General features: G+C 36.7%; 1 protein-coding gene across 2 annotated transcripts in view; it reads left to right on the forward strand.

Annotated features, from left to right (window-relative positions):
* The window catches only part of CB2H6orf141 (chromosome B2 C6orf141 homolog), a 368,368-nt gene that overhangs the window by 126,160 nt on the left and 227,139 nt on the right, over positions 1 to 15,069 (forward strand). The gene's annotated exons all lie outside the window — the stretch shown is intronic.

Raw genomic sequence — 15,069 nt, forward strand, 5'->3', positions numbered from 1 at the left:
CCTTGCTTCCTCAAGTCTGAGCCTATTACTATGAATCCTAATATATATTTTTCTAATTTATACTCATAATTACCTGTCTCCCTCTTCTAGAACATAAGGGTAAGGAGTTTTGTATGTTTTTATAAATTTTGAGCACAGATAACATTGCCTGGCATATAGTAAATACTAAATAAGTATTTGTTGAGTGAATGAAATGATGAGGAGTCCAAAGCAAAGTAAATAAAAAAAACAGAAAATTTCTTATGACTCTTGGTTTGCTTATTATGTATAGCTTCAGTAGGAAACACCTTTCCTTTGATCAACCAATGCATCTCCCCCTGCCCCCCATTATTTGAAATTTCTAGGTTTTAAATGGAATAGAGGCTGACATACTCATTATAATTTGGCAATTGTAACTGATAACCAGATGTTGTTTAAAATGTGATGTGATTCTTAAAAATAATTTAGAAGAATGGATGGGCCATATGTTCATGGACAGCCTACTTTGCTAATGCCAAGCCATTCTTTATAAGAGCTGTGACTATATGTAATTAGTAATTAGTTGATATTGCCCCATTGTTCCTTGGTCCCCATGGCCTCGTGACTATCATTCCTGGGAAGTTTGAGGTAGCAGAGAGAACACCCAGTCCCATGCCTGCCACATGCTGTTACATTCCACTAGTGAAATTTCTTTTTGTCCCTTGACTAGACAGAGAAGCTCCAGCTTCTCACTCACCAACCTACATGGTTGTCTGCCATCAGTCCTGTGCCCTGCCTGCAGTGGTAAGAAGCTGCATCTCATTACCCCTCCTTGAGTTACAGACATTCTTATTCCTTGAAATTTGGCTTAAGGAAACTGGGAGGTGACAATTAAATCTCACTTCTTTATTCATTCCCTGTTGCTGTGTAAAAAGCCATTCACTGAGGAGACAAGTATCTTGCTTTTAGTTCCATGTTTAAAACTACAGATTGATTTTTAATAGGATTGCAACATAACCTGCAGATAAAGCTAAAACAGGGAGGGGAACAGAATTGAGAGGACTGCAGAGAAATGAATCTGGTGACTTAAGGACATTGAAAACTTTGGCTCCAGCAGTGTGCCCACATTTGGTTTTTATTTTTAGTCATACACTTGAGAAAATGCCCTGTACAGTTTATGTCATTTTGGATTGAGTTTTCTTATTTTTCAATGAAAGAATACTAATACATCTATGCAGTTAATTAGGGATATGCCTAAAAGTAAATATTTTGAGATCATACACTCTAATGAATAAGAATTGAAATTTATAGACTATCAGGTACATATATTGGATTTAGCAGGTATGCAGTAAATGCAAGTTATGTTCCATATATTGGTGATATTGGTGCCTTAAAGAGGAAAATCAAACATCACATCCTTCCTATCATAGATGAGTTGGAATAGCCTTGGGATACTACAGCAAGAGGGAACTCTACTTATTCTTACCATGGAATCTTCTAGGGACTTGCAAATAGTTATATTATCCTACTATGGGAAATGAACATGGTTGGGAATAGAGTTTATAGCCAATTTAGAAGGTCATAACCTTTCAACCAAATGCTCTAATTTATAGGAAAGAGCATCTGTTGGAAGATTTTTAAGCAGAAGTTAAAACCATAAGTATGCTCTAGGAAGTATGGTTTGGTAGCAGTGTATATGGTGAATTGGATTTGATAAGTTAGCACACCAAAAATTAATAGCCCAGGGAATGGGGTTTAATGATATTTAAGGATAGTATCATATCCTCAGAACCTCAATTTTTTATCTTGTTGTTTCAAGAGTTTATAAGTCATCATTTTCAGGGACTTTTCCTCTAAGTCATCTTTTACTGAAGGCTCATATTCAGAATTATACATTAGAAAATAATGCTCCTCATGTAGTCTGAGCAGAATGATAATGATACCCAATGTTTGCATAACATTTTTTTTTACTGTCATGAAATGTTCAGAAATGTTATGTTGTGATATCACAAGACTGAGGTAATTGGGCAAAAAAATTATTGACACTTAGAAAAACTGCAGCTCAGAGAGTTAAGTAATTGTATGATGTGTGAGTTCAGACAATGGGAGCAGGCGCGGGTCATGATTCTCTGGAGATTCTTAGCTTCTCATTTCTCCACATGGCTTCATAGTAGGAAGAATGGGTTAACACCTTCAGTATTCCACCAAAGAAGATTTAAATTAATTTAGTTTCTCAGCTACCTCCTGCTTACCCTGATTCAGTGACCCAAGAGTATACCAGAATCAAAGTCTTTTTGCTTTCTATTATTTTCTTCTTTCCTTCTCTCCTTTCCCTTCCTTCCTTCTTTTTTCCCCTTCCTTTCCCTTCCTTCCTTCCTTTCTTTCTTTTTTCTCCATTCCCTTTCCTTCCTCTTTCTTTCTTTGTTGTAGAGTGAGTTGGCTTCACCTCATTGCTCACTTTCTTCTTGACTTTCAGCTTATTCTTTATCCTTGCAAGCTGTAGTTCAACCTGAATTTGGCAAGTCAGCACCTTGACTCATAACTCCAAGTTGCCAACAAAAAAGTTGAATCAAATGACCTACAGTAATGGAGTTCTTTATATTTAGAAAATAATATAAAATCTACCTGCATTATTTTAAGGTGATGAAGGAGATCTATACTTTCCATGATGTCAGGATTTCCCAATGCAACTAATCAGCACATGTGAAATGGTAAATCCTCAATATAAATATAATTTATATATATATATATATATATATATATATATATATATATTTGAATGAAAGACTAGCACTTGCTTGCCAGACATATAACAATGGTGCTGGATACCCAGTAGGTACGACATTATAACTATAACTTGATATATATCAATGCCTATGGTTGCTTTTTACTTTCAATGTTCTTATTCCATCAAATATACTGTAGTATGTTTCTTTACACGAAACATCTAGATACTTTTACTTTTTCCTCCAATTGTACATGCACCAAACAACCAATATATCAACTTACAATTTTAAATAATAAACATGGTATTAAAGAGAGTGGAAGAACTTCAGAATCAACTAAACTTTCATGATTCCTTTAAATAAGTTTCTTCCTTGTATTTATTATGTCTCAAAGGGAAGTTGGCTCTTATTCCTTCCTCTTCACAGAAATAGAAGTGATGTTCCATGTTTACCAAAGAGGTGGAGATGTCAACTACTCTTTCCTTTATTTTTGATAAAGGTAGTGTTCTTTTGCATAGAACAGGAAATGCATTAAGGATTTCTTTGGCAATACCTCCTTCTTGAAATATCTACGACAGTCTCACAAAATACAGTTCACAATTTCCGGGTGAAGTTGATGCTCCTGGTTGCGGGAATGACTAATTAAGGGCCACTGCCTTACAGTGACCTACCCTGTTTAATTATATAGTCTTTCCTTATTAAGTTGCAATTTAATAAATTATAATTACATTCCAATCTTATCTTAAGAGAGTAAATCTAGGTTACCCTCACTGGAGTTTTGGGACTTCCCAAACATTTCAACTGAAATTGTTTTATTTTGGTTTAACTAAGTTCACTTGGTTTAACTAAGAAATAAAATTATATTCATAAATTTCTCAGAGATTGGTCATTTCTGACCCAATGCACAGCCTAATTGCCTGATTGCACAGAAGTTACTGGAAACATTGATTAGTAGCACCCAGTCAAGGTCAGAATCTTGTGCTAAACAAGTAGAGAGAACTAGACTTTGATATTTTCCCTCTAATTAGCATTTTCAACCATTTCCAAATATCCATAATAGTATTTGCAAAGAGTCCCCATGCTTTAGTAAGAATTTAATGAAATTCTACTGAACATTTAGATGAACAGTAAGCACACACACATAGTTTTATAAAATGAGATCAATCTTGATTTATATGCATAAACTATCAAAAAGAGAAACATTGAGTTTTGTAAAACATTTTTTAGAGGCAAGTTTGTTTATTACTCTACTTTATATGTGAAACCATGGTTCAAGATGCTAAAATATAAAAGAAAAAAAATTTAAATAATAAGAATTTCCAGCAGGTTAGTCTCAAGCTTTCAAGTTTTTTTTGTCTGTCCCTTGCACTTGTCATGTCAGTCACCTTATATTGTTCTTCTTCAGCGTTTTTCAAGGCTAACTTATAGTGATACTATGATTACTTGGAAAAACTTTTCAATATCCCCCAAGCATTAGATGATTTGTTACTCTCTCCTCACAGATTAAATTGTTCTTTTCTTTCCTTCAGATAATTGCATACTGAGCTATAGAGTTTAAAGATTCATCCCTTGATAAAAGAAATAATAAAATAGGAATTAGTAATCTGTCTTTGTGGCATTCATTTACACTATACTCTGTATTATGTTCTTTAATCCTTTCTAATTATTCTGTTTTTGACACTTTTGGTGGACCTTTACATCTTATTTTCACACGCTTCAGCATATTCTGGGATTTCGCATATTACTTCACTCACTCCCTAGGAATCTAATGTTGCATCATGACTTTATTTTTTTAATTCTATTAGTTTTAATTTGAAATATAAATATTTTCTAGTTTTTGAAACACATATTTTCTTTTTTTAATTTAAATTCAACTTACTTAAAGTGGTGTTGTCTTGGCTTCAGGAGTAGAACTCAGTGATTCATCTCTTCATACAACACCCAGTGCTCATTCCAACAAGTGTCCTCCTTAATGCCCATCACCCATTGAGCCCATCCCCCCACCCAGCTCCATCTGTCAAACCTGTTTGTTCTCTGTATTTAAGAGTCTGTTATGGTTTGCCTCCGTCTCTGTTTTTATTTTATTTTTCCTTCCCTCCCCCTATGTTCATCTGTTGAGTTTCTCAAATTCCACATATGAAGTGAAATCATAGGGTATCTGTCTTCTCTGACTTATTTTGCTTTGTATAATACCCTCTAGTTCCATCCATGGTGCTGCAGATTGCTGAATGGTATTCCATTGTGTGTGTGTGTGTGTGTGTGTGTGTGTGTGTGTGTGTATAATACATTTTCTTTATCCATTCATCAGTTGATGGACTTTGCGTCATGACTTTAAGTATCATCTATTCTGTGATGATTCCCAAATTTTTATTTCCATTCTAGACTGAATCCCAGATTCATGTAATCGATTGTCACTTGATACCTCCACCTGTAATTTGCCTCAAACTCAACACCTGATTTTCTACCCAAACCTCCCCTCCTGTGCCTCCTTGTCATATCACAATTTCTCCTTTCCTTTCCTTTCCTTTCCTTTCCTTTCCTTTCCTTTCCTTTCCTTTCCTTTCTTCTCCTCTCCTCCCTTCCCCTCCCCTCCCCTCCCCTCTCCTTCTTTTCTGAAACTGTTTATTTTTTAATTTTTTAAAATATTTATTTATTTTTGAAAGAGAGAGAGAGAGTGGACACAAGCACATGTGAACTGGGGAGGGGCAGAGAGAGAGGGGGACAGAAGATCCTAAGCAGGCTCTGTGTTGACAGCAGAGCCTGATGCGGGGCTCAAACTCACAAATGGTGAGATCAGGACCTAAGCCAAAGTCTGGCGCTTAACTGACTAAGCCACTCAGGCACCCCATCTGTGTCTGTTTAAATTAAGGCACAACTTATATACAATATGGTGCACAGTATATTAAGGATATATAACCAATTTAACTTTTTCATGTGTATTTAGCTATGTAAGCAGCACTCCAGGGTACTCCCTCATGCCCTCATCTATCAGTATGCTTCCAGGTCTAGTCTATCTCTTGTCACCTTTTTCATAATTACAGAACAGGTACTTAAATGAATAGAAATGCAAGTCAGTAGGATTGAGTCACTATGTAATTTTATGAAGTTATAGAAGGTATTCTATGCCTGAATATTATGTAACTACAAGTCTTAAATGTCACATTGTCAAAAAAAACATTTATGCGTATAGAACAAGCAGTCTAAGAACTTTATATAAAGAACAATTTTCTTTTCAAGTAAATACATTTTAACACCCAGTGTAAATTAATTTTAGTAGATCAGGAAACAGCATTGTGCAATACTTAAAAGCATTAGGCTTTCATCAGGCTATTATATTCAGGTGGAGTTCACGGTCTGACCTTGGCTGGCTGTTTATATCTGGAAAAGGTACTTAACCATCCTATCCCTGTTTACTTTTCTGTGAAATGTAGACAAAGGACTTTTGTGAGGATAAAATGCAAAAAATGCATATAAAAATTCAGCATAGCACTTGGAATGTAGTATATTTTCTAATTAACTTTGGTACTCTAAGGGGAAACAAAAGAAATATAGAACTTATTAAGCATTACTGCTATCTCTCTCTCTCTTTTTTTAAATGTTTATTTTTGGGTCGCCTGGGTGGCTCAGTCAGTTAAGCGTCCGACTTCGGCTCAGGTCATGATCTCACGGTCCGTGAGTTTGAGCCCAGCGTCGGGCTCTGTGCTGACAGCTCAGAGCCTGGAGCCCATTTCAGATTCTGTGTCTCCCTCTCTCTCTGCCCCTCCCCTGTTCATGCTCTGTCTCTGTCTCAAAAATAAATAAACATTAAAAAAAATTTTTTTAAATAAAAAAATAAATGTTTATTTTTGAGAGAGAGAGAGAGAGAGAGAGAGAGAGAGAGAACTAGTGGGGGAGGGGCAGAGAGAGAGAGGGAGAGAGAGAATCTCAAGCTGACAGCACACAGCCTAACACAGGGCTCAGTCCCATGAACCGTGAGATTATGATCTGACCCGAAATCAAGAGCCAGGTATTTAACTGACTGAGCCACCTGTATCACCAGTATGCCCCCATCACCAGTATGTTTTACGTGTGTGTGTGTGTGTGTGTGTGTGTTTTATTTACATCCAAGTTAGTTAGCATATAGTGCAATAATGATTTCAGTGATTCATCCCCTATGTATAACACCCAGTGCTCATCCCAACAAGTATCTTCTTCAATGCCCCTTGCCCATTTTGCCCATCCTCCCGCCCACAACCCTTCCAGCAATCCTTAGTTTGTTCTCTATATTTAAGAGTCTCTTATATGTTGTCCTATTCTTGTCTTTATATTAATTTTGCTTCCCTTCTCTAATGTTCATCTGTTTTGTATCTTAAATTCCACATAGAGTGAAGTCATATGATATTTGTCTTTCTCTAATTTTGCTTAGCATAATACTCTCTAGTTCCATCCACGTAGTTGCAAATGGCAAGATTTCCTTCTTTTTGATTGCCTAGTGATACTCCATTGTATATATATACCATATCTTCTTTATCCATTCATCAGTTGATGGACATTTGGGTTCTTTCCATACTTTGGTTATCGTCGACAGTGCTGCTATAAACATTGGGGTGCATGTGTCCTTTTGAAACAACACACCTGCATCATTTGGGTAAATACCTAGTAGTGCAATTACTGGGTCATAGGTAGTTCTATTTTTAATTTTTTGAGGAACCTCCATACTGTTTTCCAGACTGGCTGCACCATTTTTCATTCCCACCAACAGTGCATAAGAGTTTCCCTTTCTTCACATCCTCACCAACATCTGTTGTTGCCTGAGTTGTTAATGTTAGCCATTCTGACAGGTGTGAGGTGGTATCTCATTGTAGTTTTGATTTGTGTTTCCCTGATGATGAGTGACATTGAGCATCTTTTCATGTGTTGGCTGGACATCTGGATGTCTTCTTTGGAGAAGTGTCTATTCATGTCTTTTGCCCATTTCTTCACTGGATTATTTGTTTTTTGGGTGTTGAGTTTGGTAAGTTCTTTATAGATTTTGGATATTAACCCTTTATCTCATATGTCGTTTGCAAATATCTTCTTCCATTCTGTCAGTTGCCTTTTAGTTTTGCTGATTGTTTCCTTTGCTGTGCATAAACTTTTTTTTTTTTTCAATGATGTCCCAGTAGTTCATTTTTGCTTTTGTTCCCTTGCCTCCAGAGACGTGTTGAGTAAGAAGTTGCCGCAGCCAAGATCAGAGGCCTGCTTTCTCCTCGAGGATTTTAATGGCTTCCTGTCTTACATTTAGGTCTTTCATACATTTTGAGTTTATTTTTGTGTATGGTGTAAGAAAGTGCTCCAGGTTCATTCTTCTGTACATCGCTGTCCAGTTTTCCCAACACCATTTGTTAAAGAGACTGTCTTTATTCCATTGGATATTCTTTCCTGCTTTGTCAAAGATTACTTGGCCATACATTTGTGGGTCCATTTCAGGGTTTTCTATTCTTGATGATTACAGCTTTATAATACATCTTGAAGTCTGAGATTGTGATGCCTCCAGCTTTGGTTTTCTTTTTCAGGTTTGCTTTGGCTATTTGGGGTCTTTCTAGTTCCATACAAATTTTAGGATTCTTTGTTCTAACTCTGTGAAGAATGCTGGTGTTATCTCTATAGGGATTGTATTAAATATGTGCATTGCTTTGATTAGTATCAACATTTTAACAATATGTCTTCTTCCAATCCATAAACAAGGAATCTTTTTCCATTTTTTTGTGTCTTCTTCAATTTCTTTCATAAGCAGTCTATAGTTTTCAGTGTATAGATTTCTCAATTCTGTTAGGTTTATTCCTAGGTATTTTATGGTTTTTGGTGCAATTGTAACTGGGATCGATTCCTTGATTTTTCTTTCTGTTGCTTCACTGTTGGTGTATAGAAATGCAATCAATTTCTGTGCATTGATATTATATCCTGCTAAGTTGCTGAATTCCTGGGTCAGTTCTAGCAGGTTTTTTTTTTGGTGGAATATTTTGGGTTTTCCATATAGAGTATCATGTTGTATGTGAGGAGTGAAAGTTTGACCTCCTCCTTCCCAATTTGGATGTCTTTTATTCCTTTGTGTTGTCTGATTGCCGAGGCTAGGACTTCCAATATTATGTTGAATAACTTGGAGAGAGTGGACATCCCTGTCATGTTCCTGACCTTAGGGGGAAAGCTCTCAGTTTTTCCCCGTTGAGGATGATATTACCAGTGGGTCTTTCATATATGGCTTTTATGATCTTTTATGATCTTATGATTTTTATATCCCTACTTTCTTGAGTTTTTTTTTTCACCAAGAAAAAAAAAAGTATTTTGTCAAATGCTTTCTCTGCATCTGTTGAGAGGATCATGTGGTTCTGGTCCTTTTATTAATGTGATGTATCACATTGATTGATTTACAGATATTAAACCAGCCTTGCATCCCGGGTATAAATCCCATTTGATCGTGGTGAATAATTCTTTTAACGTATTGCTGGATCCGGTTGGGTATTATCTTGTTGAGAATTTTTGTATCCATGTTCATCAGGGAAATTGGTCTGTAGTTCTCCTTTTTAGTGGGGTCTTTGTAGAGTTTTGGAATCAAAGTAATGTCGGTCTCATAGAATGAGTTTGGAAGTTTTCCTTCCATTTCTATTTTTTTGGAACAGCTTCAAAAGAAGAGGTATTAACTCCTCTTTAATGTTTGGTAGAATTCCCCTGGAAAGCCATCTGGCCCTAGACTCTTATATTTTTGGGAGGTTTTTGATTACTAGTTCAATTTCTTTACCGGTATGGGTCTGTTCAAATTTTCTATTTCTTCCTGTTTTGGTTTTGGTAGTTTATATGTTTCTAAAAATATGTCCATTTTTTCCATATTGTCCTTTTTTTCCCTCTAATTGCTCATAATGTCTTATTATTGCTTGTATTTCTGCAGTGTTGGTTGTGATCTCTCCTCTTTCATTCTTGATTTTATTTATTTGGGTCCTTTTCTTTTTCTTTTTGATCGGACTGGCTAGGGGGTTATCAATTTTGTTAATCTTTCAAAGAACCAGTTCCTGGTTTCATTGATCTGTTCAAATGTTGCTTTTTTTTTATAACATTGATTTCGGCTTTAATATTTATTATTTCCTGCCTTCTTCTGTTTTGGGGTTTTATTTGCTGTTCTTTTTCCAGCTCTCTTAGGTGTAACATTAGGTTGTGTATCTGAGACCTTTCTTCCTTCTTTAGGAAGGCCTGGATTGCTATATACTTTCCTCTTATGACCACCTTTGCTGTATCCCAGAGGCTTTGGGTTGTGGTGTTGTCACTTTCATTGGCTTCCATGTACTTTTTAATTTCCTCTTTAACTTCTTGGTTAACCCATTCGTTATTTTAGTAGGATGTTCTTTATTCTCCAAATATTTAATGTCTTTCCAAATTTTTTCTTGTGGTTGATTTCGAGTTTCATAGTGTCATGCTCTGAAAATATGCACGGTATGATCTTGATATTTTTCTCCGTGTTGAGAGCTGATTTGTGTCCCCATATGTGATCTATTCTGGATAATGTTCCAGGTGCACTTGAGGAGAATGTGTATTCTGCTTTAGAATGAAATTTTCTGAATATATCTGTTAAGTCCATCCAGTCCAGTGTCATTTAAAGCCATTGGTTCCTTAAAACAGTTTAATTTTTTTAATTATTTTTAAAAATTTTATGTTAATTCTAGTTAGTTAACATAGAGTGTTATATTAGTTTCAGGTATGCAGTAGCATGATTCAACACTACCATGTAACACCTAGTGCTAATCACAAGTGCACTCCTTAATCACCATCACCTATTTCACCCATCCCCCCATCCCCATCCCCAAACCATCAGTGTAATATTTTTGTTTTGTTTTTTAATTATACTCAGTGAGTTCAGTTTTATGCCTTTGGGAAATTTTTCATTTAAATAACTGTACTAAATCAGATTAAATATTTCATATATTTATATATTTTGCATATTTAATCCATTTTCGTACTTCCAATATTCTCATTATATGCCTACATAGTCCATTAATTTCCACAAAATTCATAAGTAAACTTAAAATTTAACGCTCATCTTTCACCCTCATTCTCAATTATCTCAGTTTTAGTATCTGGTAGGATGACAATATAGGTAGCTAGAGTCTGCATGGAGTATACGCATCCTGCATAGGAAGTTATGAAGCCTAGTACTGCTTCTTAAGAGTCCAAAGACAAAATGATAATTTTTATTATTTATTTATTTATCTATTTATTTATTTTTAAGTTTATTTATTTTGAGAGAGAGAGAGAGAAGGAGAGAGACAGCAGGGGAAAGATGGAGAGAGAGATACAGAGAGAGAATCCCAAGAGAATCCCAAGAGAGAGAATCCCACACAAGGCTTAAACACATGAACCAAATCATGAGATCATGACTTGAGCTGAAGTCGAGTCAGACGCTTAACCAGCTGAGCCACCCAGGCTCCCCAGAATGATATTTAAATAGGTCTCCTCTTCTCTCTCTCTCTCTTTTTGTTACATGCTCCTGCTTGTATTCTTTATGACACTTGTAGTGTACAATATATGATTGACTTGTTGGCCTATTCACTGATATAATTTATTTATGGTACAAACAGTTGTTGAGGGCCTATGTGTGAAACACTCTGGTGAGTGCTGGAAATACAGCTGTGAAAAAAACAAGAGAGGCAAGGTCCCACTAGAATGTGAACTTCCTGAAGACAAGGCCTGAAGCCTGGGTTGGCCAGGCTGACAGGGAACCTGGTACCAAGGGTGGTGCTCCAACCTCAGGAGAAGCTGCTGCTTGGATAAGCTGGGAGGCTAAATTCATGGGATCACCCTGGAAGTTTGGTGACATGGGAGCTGCTTAAGGTTGAAGGAGCCTGTCAGGATTCTGGGGCCACAGGAGCTGCCTGGAGCTGTGGAAGCCAACATAATCCAGGGTAGATGAGCAGACAAGGTTCATGAGGGCCCACTGGGATCTTGGACCCAAGTAAGCTGCCTGAAGGTAGATTAGAGATCTACCTGGGGCCTCTAGAGCCAGTAGCACTGGGGTGAGCTGGGGGCTGGATTTGCAAGTCTGCAGGGAGCCTCTGAGGGCTGCAGGAAGTTGTCTGGTGCTGAGGTAGGCCAGCTCTGAGGTCTGTGGTGAAGTCAGGTGCTCACTGCACTCTACTTCCCCATATTCCACACTGGGTTGCTTAGGTCTGGGGTAGGTGAAGGATCAGGTGAGTGTGAATCTTTTCTTGTTTCTGTGCTTCACCCAATTGCTGTATCCCTCACCTAGAATCCCTGGCTCTTGTGAAGGTATTTTTGTGAATGATGTTTTTGGGTGGGGGATAAGTGCTAGAAATTCCTATGCTGCCATTTGCTGACATCACCCTGCAACCAATTCTATGACATTTTTTAAAAATTTTAATTAATTAATTAATTTTATTTATTTTGAGAGAGAGAGAGAGAGAGAGAGAGAGAGAGAGAAAACAGGGGAGTAGCAGAGAGAGAGAGAGAGAGAGAGAGAGAGAGAGAGAATCATAAGCAAGCTTCATGCTCTCAGCCCAGAGCCCAACATGGGGCTTGATCTCACAAACTCATGAGATCATGACCTGAGCCGAGACCAAGAGTCAGATGCTTAACTGACTGAGCCACCCAGGCACCCCAACACTATGACATTTTATTTAAAAAATGTTTTTTAATGTTTATTTATGAGAGAGAAAGAAAAAGAGAGAATGAGTGGGGGAGGGGCAGAGAGAGAGGGAGACAGAATCTGAAAGCAAGTTCCAGGCTCTGAGCTGTCACCACAGAGCCTGATCAGGGCTTGAACTCATGAGCTCATGACCTGAACCTAAGTCAGACACTTAGCCAACCGAGCCCCCCACACTCCCCAACACTATGACATTTTAAATGCTTACCTATATCATTAAATTTTTACCAAATATCCTTATGAGAAACATAGAATTATTATAGTCATTTTATAAAAGAGGAACTTTAAGTCTGATCTGCTTTGTCACTATAGTTTGCATTTTCTAGTTTCATATAAATAGAATCACACAGTATGTACACTTCTATGTCTTCTTTCACTCAGACTACTTTGAGACTCATCCGAGTTGTTGGTTAATCCATTTACATGTTAGTGGGCATTTGGATTGTTTCTAACTTTTTGCTATTACAAGTAAACCTGCTATGGATGCTCAAGGACAGGTCTTGAAGAGATCTATGTTTTCTTTTCTCATGGGCACATAGAAATGGAAAGGCTAGAGCGTATGGTAGGTATATAGCTTTTTAAGAACCTGAATACATATTTTCTAAAGTAATTGCACCATTTTATATCCCCAGGAGGAGTATTTGAAGGATCCAGGTCCCCTACAACTTCACCAGCACTTTGTATAGTGAGTGTTTTTCATTTTATTCGGTCTGATACTTGGGTAGTGGTCTCTCATAGTGGTTTTAATTTGCATTTTTTAACGAGTGGTGATGTTGACCATCTTTTCATATTCTTATTTGCTATCTGTACATGTTTTTTGATGAAGTGTTTGTTCACATCTTTGGCCCATTTTTATTGGGTTGCCTGTGTTCATAAGTACTGAGTTTTGAGAGTCATCATATATTCCTGATACAAGTCCTTTCTCAGATGGATGATTTGTAAACAATTTCTCATGGCCTATGACTGGTCCTTTTATTCTCTTATGAGTGTTTTTGAAGAAAATAATTTTTTCATTTTGATGAAGCCCAATTTATCAGTTTTTACTTTTATAGATGACTTTGTATATAAGAAATATTTACCTAACCAGAAGTCACAAATATTTTCTCTTACATCTTCTAAACATTTTCTAATTTCTTTATTTGGGTCTATGATAAATTTTTGTATACAGTGCAAAGTATGGATCAAACTCATTTTTTTAAACATATGGATGTCAATTTTCCCACCACCACTTATTGATAAGACTCTTCTTTCTCCATTGAGTTTCCTCTCTACCACTGCCAAAAATCCACTGTCCCCATACAGCTGACCCTTGAACAACATAGGTTTGAACTGTATGAGTCCATTTATACATGGATTTTTTTGGATAAATACATTTAGGGTACTGCAGAGTAAAGTACTGTAGAGAAATTATTTTAATAATATTTTTTCTAGCTTACTCTATTGTAAGAACACAGTGTACAATACATATAACATACCAAAAATGTGTTAATCAGCTATTTATGTTCTCAGTAAGGCTTCTGTTCAACAGTAAGCTATCAGTAGTTAAGTTTTTGGAGAGTCAAGAGTTATACACAGATTTTCTGGGGCGCCTGGGTGGCTCAGTCGGTTAAGCGTCCGACTTCGGCTCAGGTCATGATCTCGCAGTCCGTGAGTTCAAGCCCCGCGTCAGGCTCTGTGCTGACAGCTCAGAGCCTGGAGCCTGTTTCAGATTCTGTGTCTCCCTCTCTCTCTGACCCTCCCCCCCGTTCATGCTCTGTCTCTCTCTGTCTCAAAAATAAATAAACGTTAAAAAAAATTGAAAAAAAAAGAGTTATACACAGATTTTCGACTGTGTAGAGTATCAGTCCCCCAACCCCTGTGTTTCAAAGGTCAACTGTGTATGTAGGTATATTTCCCAGTTGGTGATTATGTGTGTCATTGCTTCTATCCATAAGACAGTTTTACTCCTTCATTTCTAATTAGATGTTTTTTTTTGGCTTATCTGATTCACTGTCCAGAACTAGTATAATGCTTAGTGATGAGAGTGACATCTTTGCCTATTTTCTGAACTTAGGGGGAAAAATTCAGTCTTTCACCATTAAATACAGTGTTAGCTATACATTTGTTTATAGCTTTTCTTTATCAAGCTGAGAAACTTCCCTTCTTGTTTTCCTGAGAGTTTCATCAGGATTGGATACTAGGTTTCATAAAATGCTTACTCTTTCTTTTAAAGTTTACTTATTTATTTTGAGAGAGAGAAAGAGAGCAGGAGGGAGAGAGAGAATCCTAAGAAGCTCCACTCTAGCAGTGCAGAGCCTGATATGGGGCTTGAACCACAAACTGTGAGATCATGACCTGAGCCAAAACCAAGAGTCAGAGCCTTAACCAACTGAGCCACCCAGGCACCTCAGCCTCCTTAACCGTTTTTAGATTTCTTGTGTATATTTTCTCACCTATAAAATGGGTCTACTTCACCATGTTTTTGTCATCAATATTAAATGATAATGTATGCAAACTTATAAATGATAAATCTCTCTGAAATATTTTTTTCTTGGAAAGCTATCTTTGTATATGTTCTCAGATAATGTTTTCTTTTAACTTATCAACTAAACCTGTAAGAATATCAAAATATCAAAGAATAAGTAAGAACAGAGCTGATTTCCACTTTTGTTAAAATTTTATAGGCAAATATTTTGGAAATTTTGCACTGTATAATCATTTATCTGGGCTGAGTCTAGC

This window comes from Prionailurus viverrinus, chromosome B2 (assembly GCF_022837055.1).
Source record: "Prionailurus viverrinus isolate Anna chromosome B2, UM_Priviv_1.0, whole genome shotgun sequence".
Classification (NCBI taxonomy): Eukaryota; Metazoa; Chordata; class Mammalia; order Carnivora; family Felidae; genus Prionailurus; species Prionailurus viverrinus.